Here is a 26,023-nt window from a genome sequence, read left to right on the forward strand (position 1 = left end):
TCTTTAGTCATTTAAATGACCTTATGAGATAATATAATTATCCACATCTTTACAAATAAGGAAACTGAAGCACAGAGACACTATGGATCTATTGTGATGAAGTAAGTGACATAGCTGAGAATTTAACTGAGGAAGTTTGGCTCCAGAGCTGTGCTTTTATGCTATATATATGTATATATATATATATACATATATATTATATATGTATATATATATATATAAAAATGACTTTCAGGTAGTGAAGATTTGGTGAAAAGGCAAATATGGGGAAATAGGACAGATTTTTGCTTAACTAATATTCACCATCATCACTTTGATACCAAAGGGTAAACTAGAATGGAGAACTGAAAAGAAAAATAGAAGTACCTTGTAATCAACATAGCTAGAGAGTATTTGTCTTAAAAAATAAGTTAAAGGCCATAAACATCTAGGCCCTTTCCTCCAATGCCTCTGAAAGATAGTTAAAGTTCCAATAATGTTATTTTTAAAAGTGTAGAAAACATTTCCAAAAAGTACCGAGTACTACGTGAGAGTGGAAGGTGGCCATTAAGGTAACTGTCCCAGATGTCACTGCATGAGAGAATGTCTTCAATACACAATTGTCTTTCCAAGACTTTTTCCTGTACTTTTCTGGTGGTCCAGTGGCTAAGACTCTGTGCTCCCAATGCAGCGGTCCCAGGTTCGATCCCTGCTCAGGGAACTAGATCTGACATGCCTGCAACTAAAAGTTTGCATGCCTCAACTCAAGATCCAACATGCCTCAACCAACACCTGGTGCAGGCAAATAAATAAATAAATAAAGACTTCTCTGCTGGTTTTTCATCATCTATCGTGCATTGGGAAAAACCTCTGAGCTTCAAAAATAGGATTAAACCTGCTCTGAAAGTAAGCCCACAATGGAGTCTCTGTCTTTTAACTAGCATTTCTATGCAAACTCTGTTAATTGTCAATGTAAATTACATTGACACAGCAAAATGCCTGTGGCAGGATAGGTGCCTGATAGAAGTTTATCTTTTATTTTGAATTTTAGGAAAAATAGCATTTTATTGAAAGAGTAATCAAGCATTGTGATATTTGTACCCTCAACCCTTCTTTGAAATTATATTCTTCCCACCTTTAATGGTTATCTGTCATTCCATCATTTTAAAAGATTACTAGAAACAAATTTTATTACAATATGTTGTATGATTTAATTTTCTTCCCCTACCAGCCCACACCTATATACTTTCCCTTACATCATCCTCTCCATATTTATTGCATATTTATCACTCCACCATTTTTAATGTTGTGCTCAAGCCCTGCTTAGTCACAAAAAATATCCCTGACAAGTTCAGGTTCAGGCACAGTTTTCTCTTTAAACTCTTAGCATGATTATCTAGGTTTCTTAACAATCAAATGAACATGTCTAATGTGGGGTGGGGGGGCCACGTGGGGAACAGTTGTAAAGCATAGATGAAAGTGAATATGAAGTAGACTCTTTAGGCTTAGCTCTCATCAAGGAATTAAGACAAATTCATAAAGGAATTTTTAAAAAACAGCACTTGATTTGATTTATACATATGTTACTTGGAAGCACATTAGATGCCAGAAAGGTACCACCTTTAAAGTTGCTCTCAGGAATTAGCAGTGTAAGAGGGAAACCTAGCTCAACTCAAAGGCAGGAAAAAAACTAGAGGTTACAGAAAATCAAGTGATGCAGGAACAACACGCAGGTGGATGCGTGTGGATGCCCTCCTCCTTTTTGTTTGCTGTTAATTCCTTTTACTTCTGCATTTCAAGAGCCGTCTAGAGCCTGGTGTTCAGTGTCCACTCTTCTTCTTTGTCCTTCTTCACCTTCATTGCACAATGAATAGAATGTGTGATTCTACATTGACAGGCTCCAAAAAACCCTCAGTTCTGTTGGGTAACTTTGAGCAAATCACCTAACTGCTTTAATCGTGTCCTTTTATTTGCAAGTAAGATACAAAAAAAAAGAATTTCTCTTACAGTTTTGGTGTAAATATAATGTTTGCATTGGACCTTCAAATGTTAGATTATTTCTGTATATCAGTCATGAGGCCCTCTGGTCCTTTGTGAAAAGTACATGTGTTTAAGCAAAAAGTAAGTAAATTGTGTCATCACTTCACATATGCTTGTCTTATCCCTAGAGAGCTTGCTAGAGCTCTCTGGGAATAGAAATTATGTTCCGTTTCTTTTTTCCTTTTCTACCTCGGGATTCTTTGTATACCATGGATACTCAATATATCTTGTTTGGTGATGATTGACAAGAACAAATTCAATTGCTCTGCTTCACCTTTAAGAAAGATGCTTGCCTCCACTTGAATTCTGCATCCATTAACTGTCCCCTCCCTTCTGGGAGTTGTAGTGAAGCTAAAATCTAAATAGCTGTCTATTTTGCAATTGCTTGCCATATTTTATTTCTGGAAGATATAACAGAGTATATTTTGGGGGAGTGGGGAGAAGGTAAAGTCCTTCATTCTGGTACATTTTTCTCTCCTAACTAACCATTAAGTCATAAGGACTGAGTTAGATTCCATTGCCTTAAAGATCCCTTTTATGCTTTTGGTTCAGCTTAATGGTTTAATGAATGTCAAGTCTCAGCATTCTACCTTGTACATTCTTTTACCTTTGCTGCACCTTAGTATTTATTGGACCTACCCATCTGACCACTCAGTTCACTAAAGAAAAGGTGATTTCAAAGCTGTACGTTCTCTCCACTGAAATCCCATGTCCTGAATGTGAAAAATAATGAGAATTATATACCCCAGGGGATATATAATTGGGGAAAATAATACCCTTGGATCAGACACAACTAGCTCCAAATCCTAGCTTTATGATTTACTAGCTGTGCTTCTCAGTTATTATTGCCCCCAAACCTTAGTGCTTAAAAAAAATTACTTTGCTCATGATTTTGTAGGTCAGAAATTTAAGTAGGGTCTGGATGGGAAGTTCTCACTTGAGATCTGTCATGCAGCTGAAATTGTATGTTGGCTCTTGCAGTCATCTGAAGACTCAGCTGGGCTGGATGTCTAAGATGGCATACGTACATGCTTGGCAGTTGATGTTGGCTCTTGCCTGAAAACTCAGCTATGGCTGTCTACTGGGGCATCTACATGTGACCACTCCAATGAGACAGTCTCAGAGTGGTGGAAATTCATATGTGGTACCTAGCTGTCATCCAAGGAGAATGAGGCAGGAGCTGCCTGACCTTTGTAGCCTAGGGAACTATTTAGCATCACTTCTGCCATACTCTGTTGGTGAGAGCAGTTAACAGATTTCCCAGAAAAATGGAGAGAGGGTATAGGCTTGACCTCAAGGTTGCATTGTTACAGAAGAGCATGTGGAGGTATTGGGGTGACTGTCTTTGGAAAATACCATCTGTTGTATCATATGATTTTTATTAAGTTATGGACACACTTTGAGCCTCGATTCCCTCATCCCTAAAATGGTGACAACTTGTGATAGCTTATGGTGAACGATGTCAGATTTGTGATCTCTGAAGAAGAAGACCAGGAACCAGGCTTGATCACTCAAGAGCTTTTGTGTAGCCGAGTTTTATTAAAGTAAGAAAAGAGACAGAGAAAGCTTCTGACACAGACATCAGAAGGGGGACAGAGCGTGCCACCCACTCTAGTATTAGTAAGGAAGTTATATACTTTTTAATTAGCTGTTACAATAAATCAGAAGAATGTCTTGAGGTTGTAAAAATTTTACCAGGTCCACTCCCACAATTTACATTTTAGGATAACAGAATTAGAACTTAACAATAGAAAGATCCTACCAGACCCACTCCCATAATATACATTCTTCGAAATCAGGATTAGTCAGAAGGTTTTCATGAAGGAGAAACTGACCTCAAGCAGGATGTATTGTTGTTATATAATCCCTAGTACAGAGTTTAAACTGAGTTGTGTAATCATCAGTTCCAGGCTTAAAGAAAAAAAAAAAACAAAAACAAAACTGTTTTATGTAACTAAGACTAAGGAATGTAGAGAAAAAAAAAAGTTTGTACTTTCCTCCTCCTGGAGAACCCCCCACCCCCTGTCTCCTCCTCAAGAACCCCAGATCCCTTTCTCCTCCTCAGGGACCCCAGACTTCTTATCAACCTGCCTAGGAATTGACTCCCTCACTTGTAGGGAATTTAACAATAATCAGATAGATAGGTACATGTTTGCTAAATATTTTTTCTAAGTTTGACATCTTACATAGTTATTTTGCATCCCCAAATCTAGTCTATCTGCAGACATTTTTGACCTTTAGACATGTCTATAAACGCATGTCTCAGCAAAGATAATTCTGAGATTATATCTGCATTTTCATACAGAAAGGACTTTCAAATCCACTGACTTGAATATATTACAGTGACTGTAATATATCCAAATACTTTAGTTCTCTAATGGAACAGTCCCTAACAGACTGTCATATCTAGTGTAGTTAACCATCCAAATTTAATTATTATTCAAGCAGTGAGACCTAATATTCATTTTCTTGCAAAGAACTTGGCTTTGGTACCTATTGATATGTGCCAGGAAAAGGTTATTATTGAAATGGAAAAGGAGTCCTGACTCCCATCCTGGTTGCAGGATGGAGCATTTATAGTTTAGGATCATGATTGCTGGATTCATTTTGAGTGTTGAAATTTAAGCTGACCAAGCCCAGGAATTGTGCTTTCAGAAACCAATCTCCCCACTCCCATTTCCACCTCAATTAGCATCCCCCAGAGCCAGCTCTCTTCTTCAGTTATTATTTAGAGGAAAACCAAATGGTGCAAATTTATAGTGATCGTTTATGTCATATTTATTTTTTATGAATTATTCAGTGGTTTACCATTCAAATTTAGTTAACATGTTTGCTAATATGAAGGTGGGGAGGACTCAAACCTTCACATTTATTTATCTAATGGACACACCTAACTGAAAATAAAAGGTTTTTTATATAAGGGTTCTTTACTGTTGCCAACAGTGGGTAGCAGAAAAGGATCACTATTTGTTGTATTATATTATTATAACACTCATAATTGTCAAGTTGAATAAGACTATAAAAGGAGGAGGCCTGAATAAGAGAAAACTATGCTTTTGTAAAATAATAATGTGGGTCAATTTTTAAATAAGTCATGCAAATATGGATATTCAGGAAACTTTTCCCACTGGACTCTCCCAGGCAACATACTGAAACTTTGTCACTGCTTATCAAGTAACTATATTTTAGGACCTCCTTTAATAAAACTGGCAGAATCCACCTGAAATAGAAGGAAGGAAGGAGCTAGTGTTTTACACCTGTAGCTCTGACTGAGTTCATCCCTTTGTAACTGATGTAGATTTGCAGAAATTAGAGTTTGGAGATGCCATCACACCATGCCCAGTTTTCTGTTAAGTTTTACAAGTAGTGAAAGCATGTCTGAAAGGATCAAAATAGAGACGAGTATGTTCTCCTCTAAAAATATATATTTAAAAAAGTTTCTTTTCTCATATCTCTAAATTACCAATGGATTGCTTGCTAGAAAGTTTGAAAATTAAAATGAAAGGTATATTAAATAAAAGTGCAAGCTGTAATCCTGTGCATGTTTGGTCATTTGTGGGTATGTGTACAAATTGTGTTAAAGTGGCATAGATCTTAAATATCATGATTTTTGTAATTTATATGGAAACACAAAAGACCATGAACAGCCCAAGCAATCTTGAGAAAGAAAAATGGAGTTGGAGGAATCAGAATCCTTGACCTCAGACTATACCACAAAGCTCTGGTCATCAAAACTGTGTGGTATTGGCACAAACACAGAAACATAGCCAATGGAACTATGGAGCTACTCTCCAGTGTAACAAGATAGAGTATACAGAGATAAACCCGTGCACCAATGTAACTTAATCTGTGACAAAGGAGGCAAGAATAAACGATGGAGAGAAGACAGTCTCTTCAATAAGAGGTGCTGGGAAAAGTGTACAACTGCATGCAAACAAATGAAATCCAAACACTCCCTATGACCACTTTCAAAAATAAACTCAAACTGAATTAAAAGTAAGATCAGATACTATGAAACTCTTAGAGGAAAACATAGGCAGAGAGCTCTTTGACATAAATCACAGCAAGATATTTTTTGATTCTCCTCCTAGAGTCATGAAAATAAAAGCAAAAATAAGCAAATAGGGCCTAACTAAACTTAAAAGCTTTTGCACAGCAAAGGAAACCATAAACAAGATGAAAAGACAGCCCTTAGAATGGGAGAAAATATTTGCAAATGAAGCAACTGACAAGAGATTAATCTCCCAGATATACAAACAGCTTATGCAGCTCAGTATAAAAAGCAAACAAACAAATGAACAGCCCAATCAAAGCATGGGCAGAAGATCTAAATAGACATTTCCCCAAAGAAGACATACAGATGGCTGAATAGCACATGAAAAGATGCTCAACGTTACTTATTAGAAAAATGAAAATGAAAACTATAATGTGGTAACACCTCACATTTTTCAGAATGGCCATCATAAGAAAATCTACAAACAATAAATGCTGGACAGGGTGAGGAGGAAAGGGAACCATCCTCTTACACTGTTGGTGGAAATGTAAACTGGTGCAGCCCCTATGGAGAGCAGTATGGAGGTTCCTTAAAAAACTAAAAATAGAGCTACCACATGATCCAGAAATCCCACTCTTGGTAATGTATTTAGAGAAAACCATAATTTGAAAAGGTACATGCATGCATGCATATTAAGTTGCTTTAGTCATGTCTGACTCTGCAACTCCACGGACTGTTGCCCACCAGGCTCCTCTGTCCATTGATTCTCCAGGCAAGAATACTGAAATGGGTTGCCATGTTCTCCTCCAGGAGATCTTCCCTACCCAGGGATCAAATCTGTGTCTCCTGCATTGGCAAGCAGATTCTTTACCACAGAACCACCAGGGAAGCCCCCTGTAGAACGTTACTCAACCATAAAAAAGAAGGAAATAATGCTGTTTGCAGCAACATGGATGAACCTAGAGATTGTCATAATAAGTGAAGTAAGACAGAAAGAGAAAGAGAAATATCATATAACATTGCTTACATGTGAAATCTAGAAACAAGGATAAAAATGAACTTATCTATAAAACAGAAATAGTTAGAGATGTAAAAGACAAACTTACGGTTCCATGGGGGTAAGGGAAGGGAGGGATAAGTTGGAAGATTGGAACACACTAGGATGGGGCTTCCCTGGCGGCTCAGTGGTAAAGAATCCCCCTGCATCCCCTGTGCAGGTTCAGTCCCCTAGAGAAGGAAATGGCAACCCACTCCAGTGTTCTTACTGGGAAAATCCCATGGACAGAGGAGCCTGGCAGGCTACAGTCCATGGGATCGCAGAAGCGTCAGACATGACTTAGCGACTAAACAGCAAACATAGAGAATAGATAACTAATAAGGACCTATTGTATAGCACAGGAAACTATACTCAATACTTTGTAGTGGCCTATATGGGAAAAAGAATCTAAAAATGAGTGGATGTACTTATATGTATCACTGATTCACTTTACTGTACACAAACTAACACAACATTGTAAACCAAATATAGTCCAATAAAAATTATAAAAACGAAGTAAAATGTCATTTTTTTGACATGTAATACGATAGAGGAGATCTCTCATCTTCATTGCATTACCTGCCTTGTTGGAATACAAATCCAAAATGGCAAGTTTAGGAATGCTTTCTAGAATGAAATTGTGTTTTGTGAGCCTGGATCATTTATACAAATTGGGCTGTATGCTGTGAGATGCATCTTACCATGATAAGATATTTTATTTTATTCTCCCTAAAACAAAAATCTTAAATTTAAATCACTCAGAATGAGAGGTTGGTTGGGGATATTTTCCAGCTGTTTAGTTTCAAGACAGAAAGGGAAGTGCAGTTTATGGGCAGAAAAGTGAAAAAGGCATTTAAAATTCTGTTTCCTCATGAATGATGTCTCTGGGTCTTAAATGAGTAAGAATATGTCACATATTTAATATCCCTGATGTATAGTATTAGGATAAAGTAGTATATGTCAATCCAAATTATCTTGTCCCGTGATATAGCAAGAATGGTATTACAATTTCATAGTTTTCTTTTGTTAAGAAGTTGTCATACTTATTTGAATGTCTTTTCTGCCAACCATTGTGCTAGGTGCTCTAATTATGTTTTCTCACTTAATCTTCCCAACACTATAATAGCAATTTTTGCAGCTGGCAGTTTAACAGGCTGAATTCTAAAACATAAACTCAAGAATAATAATTTCAGATTTAATTTTCTTCCTAGATTAGTGACACATTACACTTAATTAAATTGTTAAGTTTATCTTAAAATTATATTTTCTTTCCATGGAAACCATTTCACTTAGAGAAATAGGCACCTCCAGTTCTACCTCCTGAGTTGCCCATGCAAAGTTTTATTTGTTGACTTGATTGAAATTGTAAGCCTATGAAAGCCTTGGCTAGAACTGGTCCTATGTGAATTGAGAGAAACATGGAATGCAAAGCTTTCCAAAGAAGCATAATCAATTTTAGAGGCAATTAATACAGTTGGACTAGAAATTAGCCTGGGAAGATTGAGCAATACCAAAACAATAATTATAGCTCTGTGTATTCACAATGTGTTTAGCAATATTAAATATATTATTGCTAATTATCATAAAGCCCCTGAAAGTTAGGTATTGTTATTCTCATCATATAGATAAAACATGACCTAGAGGGATCAAGAATTTTGTTTGAGGTCACACATTTGGTAATAAACTTAGCTAGCAGTATACAGCTTCAACGGAGAAGGCAATGGCACCCCACTCCAGTACTCTTGCCTGGAAAATGCCATGGATGGAGGGGCCTGGTAGGCTGCAGTCCATGGGGTCGCTACGAGCTGGACACGACTGAGAGACTTCACTTTCGCTTTTCACTTTCACGCATTGGAGAAGGAAATGACAACCCACTCCAGTGTTCTTGCCTGGAGAATCCCAGGGACGGGGGGAGCCTGGTGGGCTGCCGTCTGTGGGGTCGCCCAGAGTCGGGACTGAAGCGACTTAGCAGCAGCAGCAGCTTCAAGGATCCTTTACTGTCTCCCCTGTTTGTCTCCTCTTCTTTCATTGGTTGTTAGTGGGAACATTTATTTTAAAAATAGAGATAATCTAGTCTTAATATTTGACATAACATATTGCAAAAACAGTGAGATAGACTGAGGATGAGAAAATCAATTCAACTTATCAAAACTCTGTTGAATGTGAAAACGGTAAAGCAACAATCCAGCGATGTTACAACTAGTCCCACTGAGCGAGGTGAGGACTCGGGAGAGATTAAAGTTGCAATCTGGCAGCTGTAGCACCAACGCAGATGAAATCCGGTCCCTATGTAACTTCATGCCTTGAATTATTTGATTTGCCATCTATTTTGATTAAGTTATATCAAACAATTGCCAAGTCTCTTCTTCGGTGTATGCTGCACAGACAGCTCGAGAGATAAGACTGGACAAGTGAAGCACTGAAGATAAATGATTGGATCTGGCTTCTACCCTGTCCATGAAGCAATCTGGTTAACTGTGTAGAATATTTCTGCTTTTGTGATCACTGGGTTAGTCCTGGTGAAAGTCGCTCAGTCACGTCCGACTCTGTATAGTCCATGGAATTCTCCAGGCCAGAATTCTGGAGCGGGTAGCCTTTCTGTTCTCCGGGGGATCTTCCCAACCAGGATTTGAATCCAGGTCTCCTGCATTGCAGGCGGATTCTTTACCGGCTGAGCCACCAGGAAAACCCAAGCATACTGGAGTGGGTAGCCTGTCCCTTCCAGGAGCAGGTGCTATAAACACAATACAAACTCCTAGAGGATACGTGTGGTTAATACAAATACTTGAGACATGTTGATGCAATGAATAGGTGTTAAGCTGTAGATACTGTGACTGAGCACCACAACTGCTTATTTACATTGCATTGTAAAACATGATGTGGCATAAATGCCGTGTACCATCTTTTTTTTTTTTTTTTTTTTTAAGTATCCTGGGGAACGTTGCCAAACCATGTGTTTTAATTTGGATTACTCTAGAAGCAGACCTATGACAATATGAAGCACCTGGAAGGTGATTCCAGGAGGCACCAGTAGGGAAGGGCAAAAGTGAGAGAAAGGAGAAAATGTAGGGTGCCTAAATCAAATGATTACGGTTAGGAGTCCTTGGATAAATCTCACTGAGAAACTCTGGATGATGTTGTGGGTAACCCTCAAAGCTGTCCTCCCACCCCCGCCCAAGATCTGAGAATACGAAGTTATTTTCCTCTAAATCCTGTTGTCATTCATTGAGGGCTGTTTTTAGTGATATTACAGACTTAGCACTAACGGCTTACCTGTGTGGGTCAAGAATCTTTGTGCAATGAGAAAAATCTTTAGGCAGAGAGTTGCACGTGTTTGGCATAAAATGCCATTGGAGAGTAAGAAGCCAAGAAGTGATGGCCCAGGGCTCAGGAATAGGGCAACAACTACATCTGAAAGTCAGGTATTATTACTCCTCTGACACATAGGTAATGTCTAGTAAGTATTTTATTTGTTACATATTTATTCAAATATGTTACGTTTCAAAATTTACTAAGAACTTACCCATCTCCTGTCCCCAGTGAGCTGAATTAGGTGCTGGGAAATTAAAAGCAAAGAAGAAACATTCTCTGTCTATAAAAAATCACCAGCTATAATAGTCCAAAGTTCCCTGGTGGCTCAATTGGCAAAGAATCTGCCTGCCATGCAGGAGATTCTGGTTTGATCCCTGGGTTTGGAAGATTCCCTGGAGAAGGAAATGGCATCCCACTCCAGTATTCTTGCCTGGGAAATCCCATGGACAGTGGAGCCACAGTCCATGGGGTCGCAAGAATCACATACAACTTAGTGACCAAACCACAATGAGACCTAGAATAGTTGCTCATTTTTTTTTTCATTCTTCTGTCACATGATCTGAATTAATTTGAACCAAATAAGTGGTAGGGTGGTGTTTTAGACAATGTCAACATGTCACATCACCAGTAGGATTTCTTGAATCAAGGGCAAAGAGATACTGCTACTTTGCCATTGAACACTGCATCACATTCTCTTTCTCTCTCCTTTTTAAAAATAACATTCAGAAAAATGTATTTTTTCCCTGACTTTAAACTCCTGTGCAATTATTGCACCCTTGTTGATATTTCACTGTTACATCCACGTACCCCAAAGAATAATTACAAAAATACAATGTGAAAAAAGAGAAACATCATTGTTTTAATTGGTGGGGGTTAATCAAATCATAAACCCACTACATATTAACCTCAATGAACTGTTTCAGACTCTCACCTCCAAAGTTGATAGAAAGGTAACCTGAGCTCTCCTGTGAGGGCTGTTCATATCCATTAATTGTTACAATACAAGATACACGGGGTCTCAGCTGGTTGCCATTTCTTCTGTATTTGAAATGTGCTTCTCAGCAGAGATCCGAGAACACCATTGGGACTCATTTGAGTCTGACTTTCACATTAATTTTGCTGTGCTGTGAAGAGCAAAGGCAAAATCAATGTCCATCAGTGATTATTCAAGGTAAAATATCTAGTGATATTGAATACCAATGGCAGCACCAGGCATAAAATTTACTTAAGGTTTGTTGAGTTGACAGCCATTTATTCCAGTCCTGCTTCATTTTCCACATTGCACATATTTTTTAGGAAAATAAAACAGTTACAAGGAAAAAAAGAAATTCTACTTACTGACTCAATTTGCCAAAAACCAGATCTATTTCAGAATGGTAGAGAAGAATTAAAGTTGTAGGATTTTATAAACCTAACTAAGAATAATATCTTTCCAACTGGCAGAAGCCAAGTATTTCAGAATGCATATTGACATAAAACCACGTGGCTCAATTAAATTTTCATAATGAAGGTTCTTTGTAACTTGTGACTGAGCATGAAAAAAAGAAGAGCCTAGAGCTATTTCTTGGTTCTTGAATAAATATTCTTAAGCTAAACACATGCTCATGGCAAAAGAGTAATAATACATCTGGGTTTAAAAGTTTGTTTCAACTGTTAGGTTGAAATTCAAATATGTTCTCAATGCTGTGTTATGCTTTTGAAAAAATTACAAATGGAAAACAAAGAATAATAGTGGGGCTTCCCTGGAGGTCCAGTGGTTAAGACTCCGTGCTTCCAATGCAGGGGGTCAGGGTTCATTCCCTATCAGGGAACGAAGATCCCACATGCAGAATGGCATGACCAAAAAATAAAATATAATGAGAATAATAGCAAGAAAATATTAAAATGTCCTTTTATTTTATCAAACCTGATGCTCCAATGCAACATTTTGGTTAAGTGATGGTAGAAGAGGGATGGGAGGAGGGTCTGCAATTAGTGTTTGGGCCACTAGCAACTTCCAAGGCATTCTTTCCAGTCATGTTGGTGGATCAGATTATCACATGCATCATTTCTGTCCTTTCCATTATCTCATTCAACATGTTGCACAGGAGAGAAAAGGAAAAAAACAAACAAACCCAAAACATTCAGGCTTTTCTTTGTCTTTCTGACAGCAAACGATCAGTCTGAGTTGTCTGTTTTTTAATGGCTATTCTGTCACAGTGCGTGCAATACTTGGCATCTCGTATGACCATTATCCTCCATGATATTATCTTCCAAGATATAGATTCCAAGGATTATCTTCCATTTTTCCTCCACTGTATTTTGTAATTTCACAAGAGAAATTTAGAATTTAACCCTGAGGAATATCTGCTTCCCTGTTTGTTCAGGTGACTGGCTCCAGGAGGCCAGGTGCAACGTACTCAAACAGAGACAGCTTTATCCTTTCCACATTATCTCCTTCTTTCAAGAGCCTGAGGTTCGACTTGATTTCTAGGTTGATGCAGTAGGGATGATGATGAACTAGAATGGGTGATTCTGAGGTCATGGGAGAAAATCTGAAGTTTAGGAACTCTGGTCTATTTCCAGATCAATGTATACCTGTCCTGTGTTAGGTCTAAGCCTTCACTGGGGCCAGTATTCCTTCAGAGCATGTGATATATATGGCTATTGTTGTTGTTGTTTAGTCACTCTGTTGTGTCTGACATTTTACCCCTGGACTGTAGCCTGCCAGGCTCTTCTGTCCATGGCATTTCCCAGGCAAGAATACTGCAGTGGGCTGCCATTTCCTTCTCCAGGGGATCTTCCCAACCTGGGGATTGAACCCATGTTTCCTGCAAGTTTCCTGCATTTCAGGTGGATTCCTTACCACTGAGCCCTGGGGAAGCTCTGTATTTGGCTATAGAACCCATATATTTGGTGCACACGTGTTGAGTAAGAAAATAGCAGTAGATGATGGAAGGGGCCCAGATTACCAGGCATAGTGTAGTGTTTAGGCTACAGGCAACTTGGGGATGTATGCTCAGTTGATACTGAGATGAATGAAATAATACTCTGCCTTCAAGGAGTTCACCACACTGTGAGGGAAACAAGTAGGTGCTAAAATAGCTATAGCTTAGAATAACAAGGTAATGACAACTGCTACCTATGATAAAGAGAGAAGAAATGAATTCATAGATTTCCCAAAGCCTGGGAGACTTTACTTTGGGGAATGAAGTGGCAATATGCCAGAAAATGGCAGCCTCCTTTCACACGGCTGCATTTAAAGGATAGACCTTCAGCCTCTGTATTCTTCTTAGAAAAAATTATGACCCAAGGACTGAAGTTGTTGCTAGGTAGATTCCTGGGTAAGTTTAAAGTCAAGTTTTAAAGGTGTGATATGAGCAACCTATACACTATTAAGTTTTATTCTACACACTATGAATCCAGTACATCTTTTTTTGCAAAAAAAAAATATATATTTTTTTGCCTTCTATGCTTGATTGTCAGTTAGGGCATGGGGCAAGTTTATTTTTATTATTTGATTTTCATGCCTAGCACAGCACCTGGAATAAAGAGAAGGCTCCATAAACATGTAGTCACTGGATAAATAAGAGTCAGAAGGAGACAGTTTATGTCTGGGAATTCACATCTCAGTTTTGTTGCTAATTATTCTCGTGACCTTGCCAATCTGCTTTAGCAACTTCGGTTTTCATTATGTGTAAAATGAGGGGTACAGCTATTTGTGTCCCAAGTAGGAGCACTATTCAATAATTTATTGCATTCATTTTGCCTGTTCTTGGAATTCAGTATTACTAGAATCATAGTTTGTACTCCTTTGTCTCTGACTTTTTTCTTAAAATGAAATTTTGAGATTCATCTGTGTTGCTGATGTATCAATAGTTTGCTACTTCTTAAAATTGCAAAATAGTGTTCCATTGTATTAATAAACCATAATATATCAAACTGTGTGAATATGCTATTCATACAATGTAAATCAGTGTATGAGTCAGTCAATAATTCATACAATGTATATTCATGTGTGAATATGTCATTCTCCTGTTATAAACATTTGAGTTGCTTCCCACTTCTTAGCTATTATATATAAATCTGTACTAAATGTAAATGTATATATGTATATATATGTCTGTGTGTTTGCATATTTTGTAAGTCTCTAAATGCCTCCTCAACTTACTTTTGTCTGACTCCCCAAAATTCAGTCTGATATTGATATTGGAGATATTTACTCTGCAACCCCCATTGCCACACAAACATACAATGTCTATTCTTTTCTCTGAGTTTGTTCAGATAAAATTTGAATACATGGACTCTCCATCAATTAAACAAGTGGACATGATTACTTTTCACTCAAGACATATTCTGCAGGAGAAACACTGCATGTGTTCAGCAAAGATAAGCTCTTTCTTGTGACAGCTTCCATCAGGTTCTCATCAGATAGCTCTATCTTCTTGTCACTGTTGTCAGTGATTGATGGTTCAGCATCCAACCTTCTTGGAGGAGCCAATAGTAGGCTCAGTGGTTGGCGTGTAATATTTATATGGAAACTGATGTCAAAGTCTCTGACATTGGACACTCCAGCAGTTGCTTTGTGGAGTCTTACTACAGAATAGAAAAACCATGACACCAAAAATACCCCTTGGCTATGGTCTCATAGATCAGAATAGGCATGAAGTGTAACTGTTCCTCCAATAGCTATCAATAGAAGAGGGAGTGAAAAGGTAGACAATTGGCTAGAATACAAATGGCTGGTAAGCTTTGAAGTAGGCGGATTGATCGTTATATCAGTCTGAACTATAGATTGATATAATGAGAGGGTGGACCATTGGAATTTAAGATAAAGTATCATCTATAGGCCAGAATAACCACTGTAGATTAATACTATTATGTTGTCTTGATTTTTTTCTTGAGATAATTCTCTAATATCTTCTACATTAGAAACCCATTCATATTCTTGGTTCCAGAGAAGTTTTGGGGGACAAAAAGTAGGGAGGGTATAACATCTAAATTCTTTACACATATAAATGTTTAGCACATGTATATCCCCCTCATCACACATGGACATTCATGCAGAAGCTGAAAATTTGTCAAGTGTCTGCAACTTGTTTGTTAATGACCACAATGCAGTGGGCAGCATGGTTGCTGAAGTCTGTGCCAAGTCTGAACTTGTTTATTTTTTTTATTTTTATTTTTTAAATTTTTTTTCCATGTATTTTTATTAGTTGGAGGCTAATTACTTTACAATATTGTAGTGGTTTTTGCCATACATTGACATGAATCAGCCATGGATTTACATGTATTCCCCATCCCGATCCCCCCTCCCACCTCCCTCTCCACCTGATCCCTCTGTGTCTTCCCAGTGCACCAGGCCCCGAGCACTTGTCTCATGCATCCAACCTGGGCTGGTGATCTGTTTCACCCTTGATAATATACATGTTTCGATGCTGTTCTCTCGAAACATCCCACCCTCGCCTTCTCCCACAGAGTCCAAAAGTCTGTTCTGTACATCTGTGTCTCTTTTTCTGTTTTGCATATAGGGTTATCGTTTTCATCTTTCTAAATTCCATATATATGTGTTAGTATACTGTAATGGTCTTTATCTTTCTGGCTTACTTCACTCTGTATAATGGGCTTCAGTTTCATCCATCTCATTAGAACTGATTCAGATGAATTCTTTTTAATGGCTGAGTAATATTCCATGGTGTATATGTACCACAGCTTCCTTATCCATTCATCTGCTGATGGGCATCTAGGTTGCTTCCATGTCCTGGCTATTATAAACAGTGCTGTGATGAACATTGGGGTGCACGTGTCTCTTTCAGATCTGGTTTCCTCGGTGTGTATGTGAACTTGTTTATTTTTGATCCTTTATTTTCCTCTTTGTTTCCTCAGATATCTATTAATTAGTCAGTGCAAAGTCAAATAAAATCACCAGGGAAACCCATGTAGTTGTCTGTTATTAGCATGTCCAGATAGTGGTCTGTCTTCTTAACTAAAATGTAGGTTCCCATAATGTAGAAACTTGAGCATAGTAGGGCCTGAAGGAATAGTCTGGCCATGGTGTTCATCTGTATATTATTATTATTATTATTCCCATCATCACCTTCTATCACCTCTCCCCACATCCTTCCAAAGCTGTAGAATTGGAGCAGTCACCATGTATGAAAACTATAAGCTCCAAGCAGAGGCCGGTAATGCCAAGGCAAGTTTCCCAGTCCTCACTTAGAAAAACACAAAATGACATTGTTAATTGAGGAGTAGATATCTGGAAAGTTGTGCCAATATTCCCTTATCTAACTGGCCTTTCAAAATTGAATGCACTCGCTGGAACGGCTGGATCAGATACTGTCAGCCTTCACATTCTGGGGGAGATGATTTCAGGACTTTTCAGTCAGTCTCTGTTCAGCTCTGATTATATCAAATTTAAAAGAAGATGAAACCAACCACGTTAGTTTCATTCCACTTCATTGACTGATATGTGAACTCCATTATGACAATCTCCTTTATTTTTCATCTAGAAATTTTCATCAGACTTAAGGCAGAGCTAATCAGTTCCTAGACAAAGCAGTTAGTTACTGTGAGACTCTAAGATGAAAGATGCTATAAAAATGTATAATGATAATAATTAGAATCATAATATTAATGATAGTGGAATTAACACTTCGACCTTCATCTTTTCCTCCAACAGGTAAAAACATCAGAATCTGAGCATCATCCCTAAAGGTAGAGCTGAAAAGGGTTTTTCCATACCTTCTCAAAAGCAATTAATTTTTACATCAGAAAGGATGATTAGAATTCACAATAGTTTTAGAATATAATATTAATTTTCAAGGAAACCCTGGCCAACGATTCAAAATAACTCTTGAAAGTTACTATGGACATCATCTTACTATTCTGTAGAGGTAGGTGGCAAATGGTACTTCATTTGAGTTTTTTGATAAATAAATGAGCAAGCAATGATGAAAGTATCGAGTACATACTTTATAGTAGCATTTAAGTGCCTAAAATGTTTGCGCTTAGCATTCACGTTGTGGCAAATTTTTGGAAGACAAGTATTAGAATACATTACAAAAGAAAAATCATCATAACCTAATTTACTGTTCAGAAGAAACTGACAAGATGGCTCATTTCCTTCTAGCCTTCTTTTTTCTAAGCATATTAAAAGTAATAATAATAATAATAACTGTGATAAACTCAGTACAGTTTTCTATACTGCTTATTCTAGTTAACCAGTCTTCAATTGTTAACTGAGTTCTTTGGATTCTAAGGATCAGAAACCAATTCAGTTCACTTAAAGCAAGCAAGACAACCAACAAAAAACCAACAACGACGGAGGTTTTGCATTCTTGCCTGGCAGCTTCGACCTGGATTTGGAACTGAGAGCTGTCAGAGGTTGAGGAAGCACTAGTCAGTTTTTCTCTCTCTGTCTTAACTTTGCATTCTATGCCTTCTCTTCTTTCTGTGAGTCTTCTCTTTTCCCTTCATCACCTGGCTCATCCTTGTGGTGGTCTCTAGAAAAAGGCCCAGAAGAAGCCAGTCTGGTTGGCATGCTTATTTACCATTTCCCTCATTGAGTAAGAGAGAGATACCACTTGTGTGCTATCCTCTAGCTATTTATGGGTCTCCCTAGGATCAAACTCCATCTCTAGTTCAGATTGCCTGATGTGATTTCATTAAGTGAATATGTTTGGCCAAGGCACTTTCTACTAAAAGACAAATTGAATGGATATGTTCAGTATATATCGTGTATCAGGTCATTGCAAGTTTTTTATTAACATTCATTCATTCAGCAAATATTTATTGAGTATCGACCATGTGCCAACATTGCTGTAGGTGCTGAGGACACATCAATAAATAAACAAGAATCTTGATTTTCATGGGCCTGAGATTCTACTGGGCAGAGATCAATAGCAAGCAGAATGAATGAATGAATGAATAAATAAATAAATAACATAGTGTGTTGGATTGTGCGGAGTGTTAAGGAGAAAAGTAAAATAGGGTGAGATGTTATGGAGGAAAAAAGGAGGGAGAAAAAGTGCCTACATTGGTGAGGGTGGGGCAGTTGTTTGCAGTTATAGGTTGGTCAGGGAAGTGTTCTATGAGATGAAATTAGACTCAAGATTTGAAGAAGGTAAAGGAGTGAGCCATGTAATTTAAATTATATTTTTATTGCTTTTGTTATAATGATAAATATAACAATATAATGTAATATACCTTTGTACCAATTATTAAAATTCATTAAACAGTTTGGTTCCCAGGGTCATTCTAAGCATACTCTGCCTATTTCTCAATTCTCAGACCACCTCTCTGAGTTAGGTACTGTTACTCCTCTATTTCACAGGCTTCCCAGGTGGCGCTAGTGGTAAAGAACCTGCCTGCCAATGCAGGAGACATAAGAGACGTGGGTTTGATCCCTGTGTCGGGAAGATCCTCTGGAGGAGGGTATGGCAACCTACTCCAGTATTCTTGCTTGGAAAATCCCACGGACAGAGGAGCCTGGCAGGCTACAGTCCATGGGGTCACAAAGAGTCAGACCCTGACGTGACTTAGTATGCACGCACTCCTATTTCACAGAGGAGGAATTGAAGCAGAAACAGGCTTGGCTGCTTGCCTGTCTTCAAGTTAGTAAATGAAGGAGCTTGAATTTAATGGATTCTGGAGCCCTGCTCCTACAAGCTACTGCTGCTCTTCCAGTGACATACTATACTATTCATTGTTTTAAACTTTTTGTTTTGTGTTGGGATAAAGCTGATTAACAATGTTGTGTTACAGTGTTCTTGTGAACAGTGAAGGGACTCAGCCATGTGTAAACATGTATCCATTCTCCCTCAAATTCCCCTCCCATCCAGATTGCTACATAACATTGAGCAGAGTTCCATGTGCTATCCAGGTCTTTGCTGGTCATCTATTTTAATTTGATGACATACTAATTTAAAAAAATCAAATATGTCCACAACTGTACAAAGAAGAAAGATAAATGCAACAGAAATTTTCCATCCTGGGTATGCAAAAATGGTGCATTTTGATTAATACCCTGCTCAGATAACTTTCTAGGTCTTCTTAAGCACATCTAAGATGGTGCACAGCTCACCTAAGGAAAACAGTAGTGTGTATTCTGTGCTGTAAACTGCCTTCCGGCTCAAAATTACATCATGTACATATTTCCAAGTCAATAAATATAGATCTATGTCATTATTTTTGTAGAATTTTGAATATTTCATCTTATGGATACATTGCTTTTTAGTCAGTCAGTTTTTTCCATCACTGACCATGTAAGTTAGAGAAGCCAGTCTGTGTTCATATCTACCCTCACTCTTTCTCTACCCCTTTGAACAGCTGATATGAATTACTAAAAGAACAATATGGCCCTTCAGCAATTAATACCCATGGTGAAGATCACTAGAATGAAGAGATGCAATTATCATAGACTCCTACAGGAATAAATGCTTATGACTCCCATAACCAATGTTGTAGGAATTTTTTATTCAGGACATAGAAGTTGACTTTTCCATTTGTAGAATATGTTGATTCCTGTTATGGGGTTTGAGCAATTGAGCAGTTGATGGTAGGATATTGAAATGGAGTGGCGCATCACCTCCTCTGGAAAACATTCCAGGATATCTTCATTAAGGTGGTATCTTTGCTTTCCTGTAACTCTCTATGCTTACCATCCCTCATCCTTCACATTCCATACTTTAGTTACTTCTCTTCTCTGTTCTCTCCACTACTGATGAGATCATTAAATGAAAAACACATTCCCTTAACTTCTGTGTCTTCTGCACAAAACTCACTATTTCTGGTATCTAATACAGGGAATGCTCAAACTACTGCACAATTGCACTCATCTCAGACGCTAGTAAAGTAATGCTCAAAATTCTCCAATCCAGGCTTCAGCAATACCTGAACCGTGAACTTCCAGGTGTTCAAGCTGGTTTTAGAAAAGGCAGAGGAACCAGAGATCAAACTGCCAACATCTGCTGGATCATCGAAAAAGCAAGAGAGTTCCAGAAAAACATCTATTTATGCTTTATTGACTATGCCAAAGCCTTTGACTGTGTGGATCACAATAAACTGTGGAAAATTCTGAAAGAGATGGGCATACCAGACCACCTGATATGCCTCTTGAGAAACCTGTATGCAGGTCAGGCAGCAACAGTTAGAACTGGACATGGAACAACAGATTATTTCCGAATAGGAAAAGGAGTACATCAAGGCTGTATATTGTTACCCTGCCTATTTAACTTATATGCAGAGTACATCATGAGAAATTCTGGGCTGGAAGAAGCACAAGCTGGAATCAAGGTTGCCAAGAGAAATATTAATAACCTCAGATATGCAGATGACAGCACCCTTATGGCAGAAAGTGAAGAGGAACTAAAAAGCCTCTTGATGAAAGTGAAAGAGGAGAGTGAAAAAGTTGGCTTAAAGCTCAACATTCAGAAAACGAAGATCATGGCATCTGGTCCCATCACCTCATGGGAAATAGATGGGGAGACAGTGAGAGATTTTATTTTTGGGGGCTCCAAAATCACTGCAGATGGTGATTGCAGCCATGAAATTAAAAGACGCTTACTCCTTGGAAGGAAAGTTATGAATAACCTAGACAGCATATTAAAAAGCAGAGACATTACTTTGTCAACAAAGATCCGTCTGGTCAAGGCTATGGTTTTTCCAGTGGTCATGTATGGATGTGAGAGTTGGACTGTGAAGAAAGCTGAGCACAGAAGAATTGATGCTTTTGAACTGTGGTGTTGGAGAAGACTCTTGAGAGTCCCTTGGACTGCAAGGAGATCCAACCAGTCCATCCTAAAGGAGATCAGTCCTGGGTGTTCATTGGAAGGACTGATGCTAAAGCTGAAACTCCAATACTTTGGCCACCTTGTGAAGAGTTGATTCATTGGAAAAGACCCTGATGCTGGGAGGGATTGGGGGCAGGAGGTGAAGGGGACGACAGAGAATGAGATGGTTGGATGGCATCACCGACTCGAAGGACATGGGTTTGAGTAAACTCCGGGAGTTGGTGATGGACAGGGAGGCCTGGCGTGCTGTGATTCATGGGGTCTCAAAGCGTCGGACACGACTGAGCGACTGAACTGAACTGAATACAGGGAAGGGGAAGGAGAAGGTGGGACAAATTGAGAGAGTAGGGCTGACATATGTACACTATCATGTGTAAATAGACAGCTAGTGGGAAGCTGCTGTAAGCACGGTGCTTTCTGATAACCTAGGTGGGTGAAATGGGGGATAGGTGGGAAGGAGGATCAAGAGGGAGGGGGTATATGTATACCAATAGCTGATTCACATTATTGTACTGCAGAAATTAACACAACATTGTAAAGCAATTATCCCCCAATTAAAAAATAAATGAAATGTTTTAGAAGAAGAGAAAGGAAGACTTCAAGAGGAGATGAAGAGCAGCTTAGCTTAGTTATCAGAGATGAACAATAGGCTGAAACTGAAAGATGGAAGAAATAGCAAAGATTAAGGAGAGGAGAGAAAAGCTGGAAGACAATATATGTGACCAAAAATACTGATATGTTGATATTGTCAAATGAATAATATCCTTCCAATAAAGTGCATTTAATATAATTTGAGAAGAATAAAATATTTATGCAAAAGACAATATATCCATTTACTGAATTGCAAACAGTATTAAAAAAACTATTTACAGAGTTTTTATAGACATTTAATATCTATAAAAAGGCTGTTGTCTCTGACTTTAAAAGCTGTATATTCAATTTCATGATACTCTGGTTATATTTGATTCCTTTAAGGGTCTACTCTTTGTATACCAGTGATATATTAGATAATGTGAATACTTCAGGTCTTTCTCTCAAGGAGCACACAGTCAGATAGGATATTTGGAGTATGGTATGAGAAGTACAATAGAGGAAACATGTTTATTATACAAATCCATATATTGTACAAGAATCTCAGAGGAGGGACTTCTTCAGAAGTGCTCAGAAGCTCTTGATAGAGTTGTAATAGGAGTATGTGGCAAGGAGAGAGAGAAAAGCAAATGAGCCTTCAGGCGGCAGGTGACAGGTCGTGGAAGATTTCCTGGACCAAGTTTGAGCTCTGCCCTGCAGATGGATGATAAAAAGTCAGAGAAGGGATGACTCTTAACTTCTTAGAGGCTGTTAGGCTGACTAGACATTGGTACATTAGAGGAGGGACACAGAACAATTCGACAGAGCAGCTACTTCTTTATGCCAAAAGAACAAAGGGAATCTTAACATAAAAAGAACAGAGGTGCCCAACTGTTGAATTTCCCTCACCAGTACAGGTTGACATCTTTGGCAGGGTGGGTGGGGGTGGTGTTCTACAAATTAAAAGGTCTACAAATGATACCTCTGAAGCCCAAACTGGTTAAGTGAGAAAGGCTGGACTTACTTTGGGGTAAGTTTTATAAGCTCACTTACCCTCAGGGCTGAAGGCTGCCCAGTCTATAGACTGGTCTATAAGACCCCACCCTAGAACAGGCTAGGGAGGGGCTCCTTCTCACCCAGGCAGGTCAGCTGCTTCTAAGAGGGTGCATCTCAATATGAGATCATTTCAGAATTTAAAAAGTTATATAGGTTGAGCCAGAGTACTGTTCAATCTAATATCATACTCATTGGCTTTAGTTCTTTCCTCCTGAAACCCATAGCTCATGACACATTTTGTTCTCCAGGATAAATGTCCCTAGGTCCTTCAGTTATCATGGTGTCCCCTGGTTTTACATTCTCCTTCCATCTTTGTTTCTATGACCTTCCCTATGACTTTCCTCTGGTTTTGTCTTGTTTTGGTCATGTGCCTTTTAAATAGTGAGATCCAGAATAGGAAGTTTAAGATGAAAATTTTAACCATCATTGGACATCTTCTCCCAGGTGGGCTTTTGGTCCCTGGATGATAATGCCACAAATATGTGACCCCTGGGAGACCAGTATCCGGAAATCTGGGTAGCAGCAGGGACTCCCTTTTAAAAAGCCCTAGGCAGAGAGGGGACCAGTTATCTCGACCCATTTCAGTGAAAATTGTTATTTCACGGCTTTCTATTGCCGTGAAATAACAATCAGAAGCTGGGATAAGGCATACGACTTCCCCTGCCCAGGTGTCCAATGGCAGCCCTGCAGAAACCAATTATGCTAATAATATTTTCATACTAAAAAGAAAATGTGCGATTGCCGGTTATTTTGTTTTGAGCGGATGCCATTTTATTCCATAGGGAAAATTTTTCATGCCATTTTGTTGTTTCTCTTTCCTCAAGAATGGATCTCAAATGACCCTAAGTCCCAGGTACAGGGCTCTTCTGGTGAGTTTTGAAGACGAGAGTGTAGGTACCAGCCTTTGCCCTAAGCTGCTTTCAACCTCTAGTGAGTTAGCCTAAGTGCCGGGAATTCAGCTGCCCCATCTCATCCTGCCCCAGCCTCACCGAGCTCCTTAGTCATCTTCAGTCTGGAACCAGACTTGGAACGCAAAGGCTGGTCCTTTGCGGCTCAGCATCGCATCCTGCTGATGAACTTCTGGTGGGATCGTTCAAGCTGAGGCTGGTTCGTACTCATGCACCACCATCGGGGGAAGAAGCTTGCTCCCCTGTCCAGGTGTTACCCCTGTCAGATCAAAAGACGCCAATTCAAGCCCAACACAAAACAACCTCCACACTCTCCCCACCTCAAGCCCACTCCCACCCCTTCAGGAGTGACGCCGTCACCATCAAACGCCTTTGCTTTCTCAGAGTGATTTCCAGGAACTTCCAGAGCCATTTATTTTTTTTTTTTTCTAATTTGAAAAACCTCACCTCATCTAGCTTTTTGATCAGCACTTTGAAGCCCCTGCAGATGAGTCTGAAGGATTTAACAGCAAGTCCTCCTTGACCTCACTTTGGCAGGTAGGTGGCAGTGTTTGGAAAATACTCAGGCCTGGCTTACCTCTTCCCAGCAAATTTGTTTTAAAGTGGCCCCCTCCCAACTCATTGAATGACAAAGGAGGTTACACACAAATGATATGAATTTTATATGTGAATACATTATCACCTCCCAATAATGGAAAAAAAAAAATCTACCTGTGGGGAAAACAGTGGCCAGAGCAGGCAGCTTTTTATTACTTTCTAGACAAAGAAACAATAAATTTGCGAGGAACTGGCAGGACAAAGAAATGTAAACTTGGGTGTTTAGTGAATCTAACCAGAGTTTGGGCTTGGGATAGTAAGTTAAAGAAGAGCACGGTTTGTTTAGATAGACTTCTTGGGCTGAATTCCCCATCTCTTCTTCCTCCCTACCCTGCGGGGAGGGTGGTTTTCTCATACGAGGTTAATTTCCTGCTTTCAGGGAGACAAAGGAGAAGGTCAGAGTAGCCCTCTTGTGTTGACCATTTCTTAAAGAAAAAAAGTGTTAGTCTCTCAGTTGTGTCCAACTCTTTGTGACCCCATGAACTGTAACCCTCCAGGCTCCTCTGTCCATGGGATTTCCCAGGCAAGAATACTGGAGTTGGTAGCCATTCCCTTCTCCAGGGGATTTTTCTGATCCAGGGATGAACCTGGGCTTCCTGCATTGCAGGCAGATTATTTACTGCCTGAGCCACCAGGGAAGCCCATTTCTTAAATAACCCTATTTTGAAATGACCGACGTGCCATTTTTGCTTATTTTAGGACAGATTGCTCTGAGGCCCGACAAGTGGAACCCAGGTTTCTAGACAAGATAGAACTTATTAAATTCTCCAAATGATACAGGTGGCAGATTGTTCACAACTAGTTAATGATTGGAGGAAAATGGCTCATAAAAATCGAGGTGACTAGCTCACGGTAACATGAGAAGACAATTAAAATCAAGAATCTAGGTCTTCTGATTCTTGCTTATGTGTCACCATTTCTATGAGCGTACTAGTTATATTTTTCTTCATTCCTAGGGTGACTAAATGCCTACTTTTGCTTAGGACAGTCTTACTTAACACTTGTTTTGTCCCAGAATAATCGTGAAACACCCCTTTTCACATTCAAAAGAGAAGGGTCTGGAAAATTAAAACTACTTGATCAATCACCATCTGACATGTTTTTTGTTTATTGTTTATCTCACCCACTAGAATGTCAGATCCAGATAGCTCGGACTTCGGGTGTTTTGTTCACTGCTCTCTTGTCAGTACCTTTAACTGGTGCTGACACAGTAGATGTTCAGTAAATATCTGTTGGTTTAATTTAAAAAGAATATTACCATTGTTGGTATGAAAGTGAGACATCCACAACCCTCAGGGGTTAAGAAGGAAAAATAAGACGTTGCTACATTTGCATGTTGGATATAGATCTAAGGAGAGAGGAGCTTTTCAAAGGTAATTTTCTGTGCGATGTTAGCCTTTGTTCGATGCTGACCTTTGAGCTATGGGCAATGAGAGGCAGCTTTTATAAGTCTCCCTTCCTTAAAGCTGATTTTCTAGGCATGAAGTTGCCATCAGGGGCTGGTAAATAACAGCCAAGCTTTTCTCCTATTCCCTTCACTCTCCCTGACATCTCACGAAGCACTCTCTTGTTTGATCAATTTTTTCCCACCTAGTAAGGAAGAAACCCACAGAGGCTGCCTCAGCAAGACTCCCAGAGGCTCCAAATGAATATCGAATGGCTCCCTACAAGCTCTCTAGTCTGGTAAAACGTAACATGAGTCAAAAAGTTCTGAGAAGGTTGGCAAGAGGAGAAAGAGAAGGATCATATCCCGGGCTTG

This window comes from Cervus canadensis, chromosome 18 (assembly GCF_019320065.1).
Source record: "Cervus canadensis isolate Bull #8, Minnesota chromosome 18, ASM1932006v1, whole genome shotgun sequence".
Lineage (NCBI taxonomy): Eukaryota > Metazoa > Chordata > Mammalia > Artiodactyla > Cervidae > Cervus > Cervus canadensis.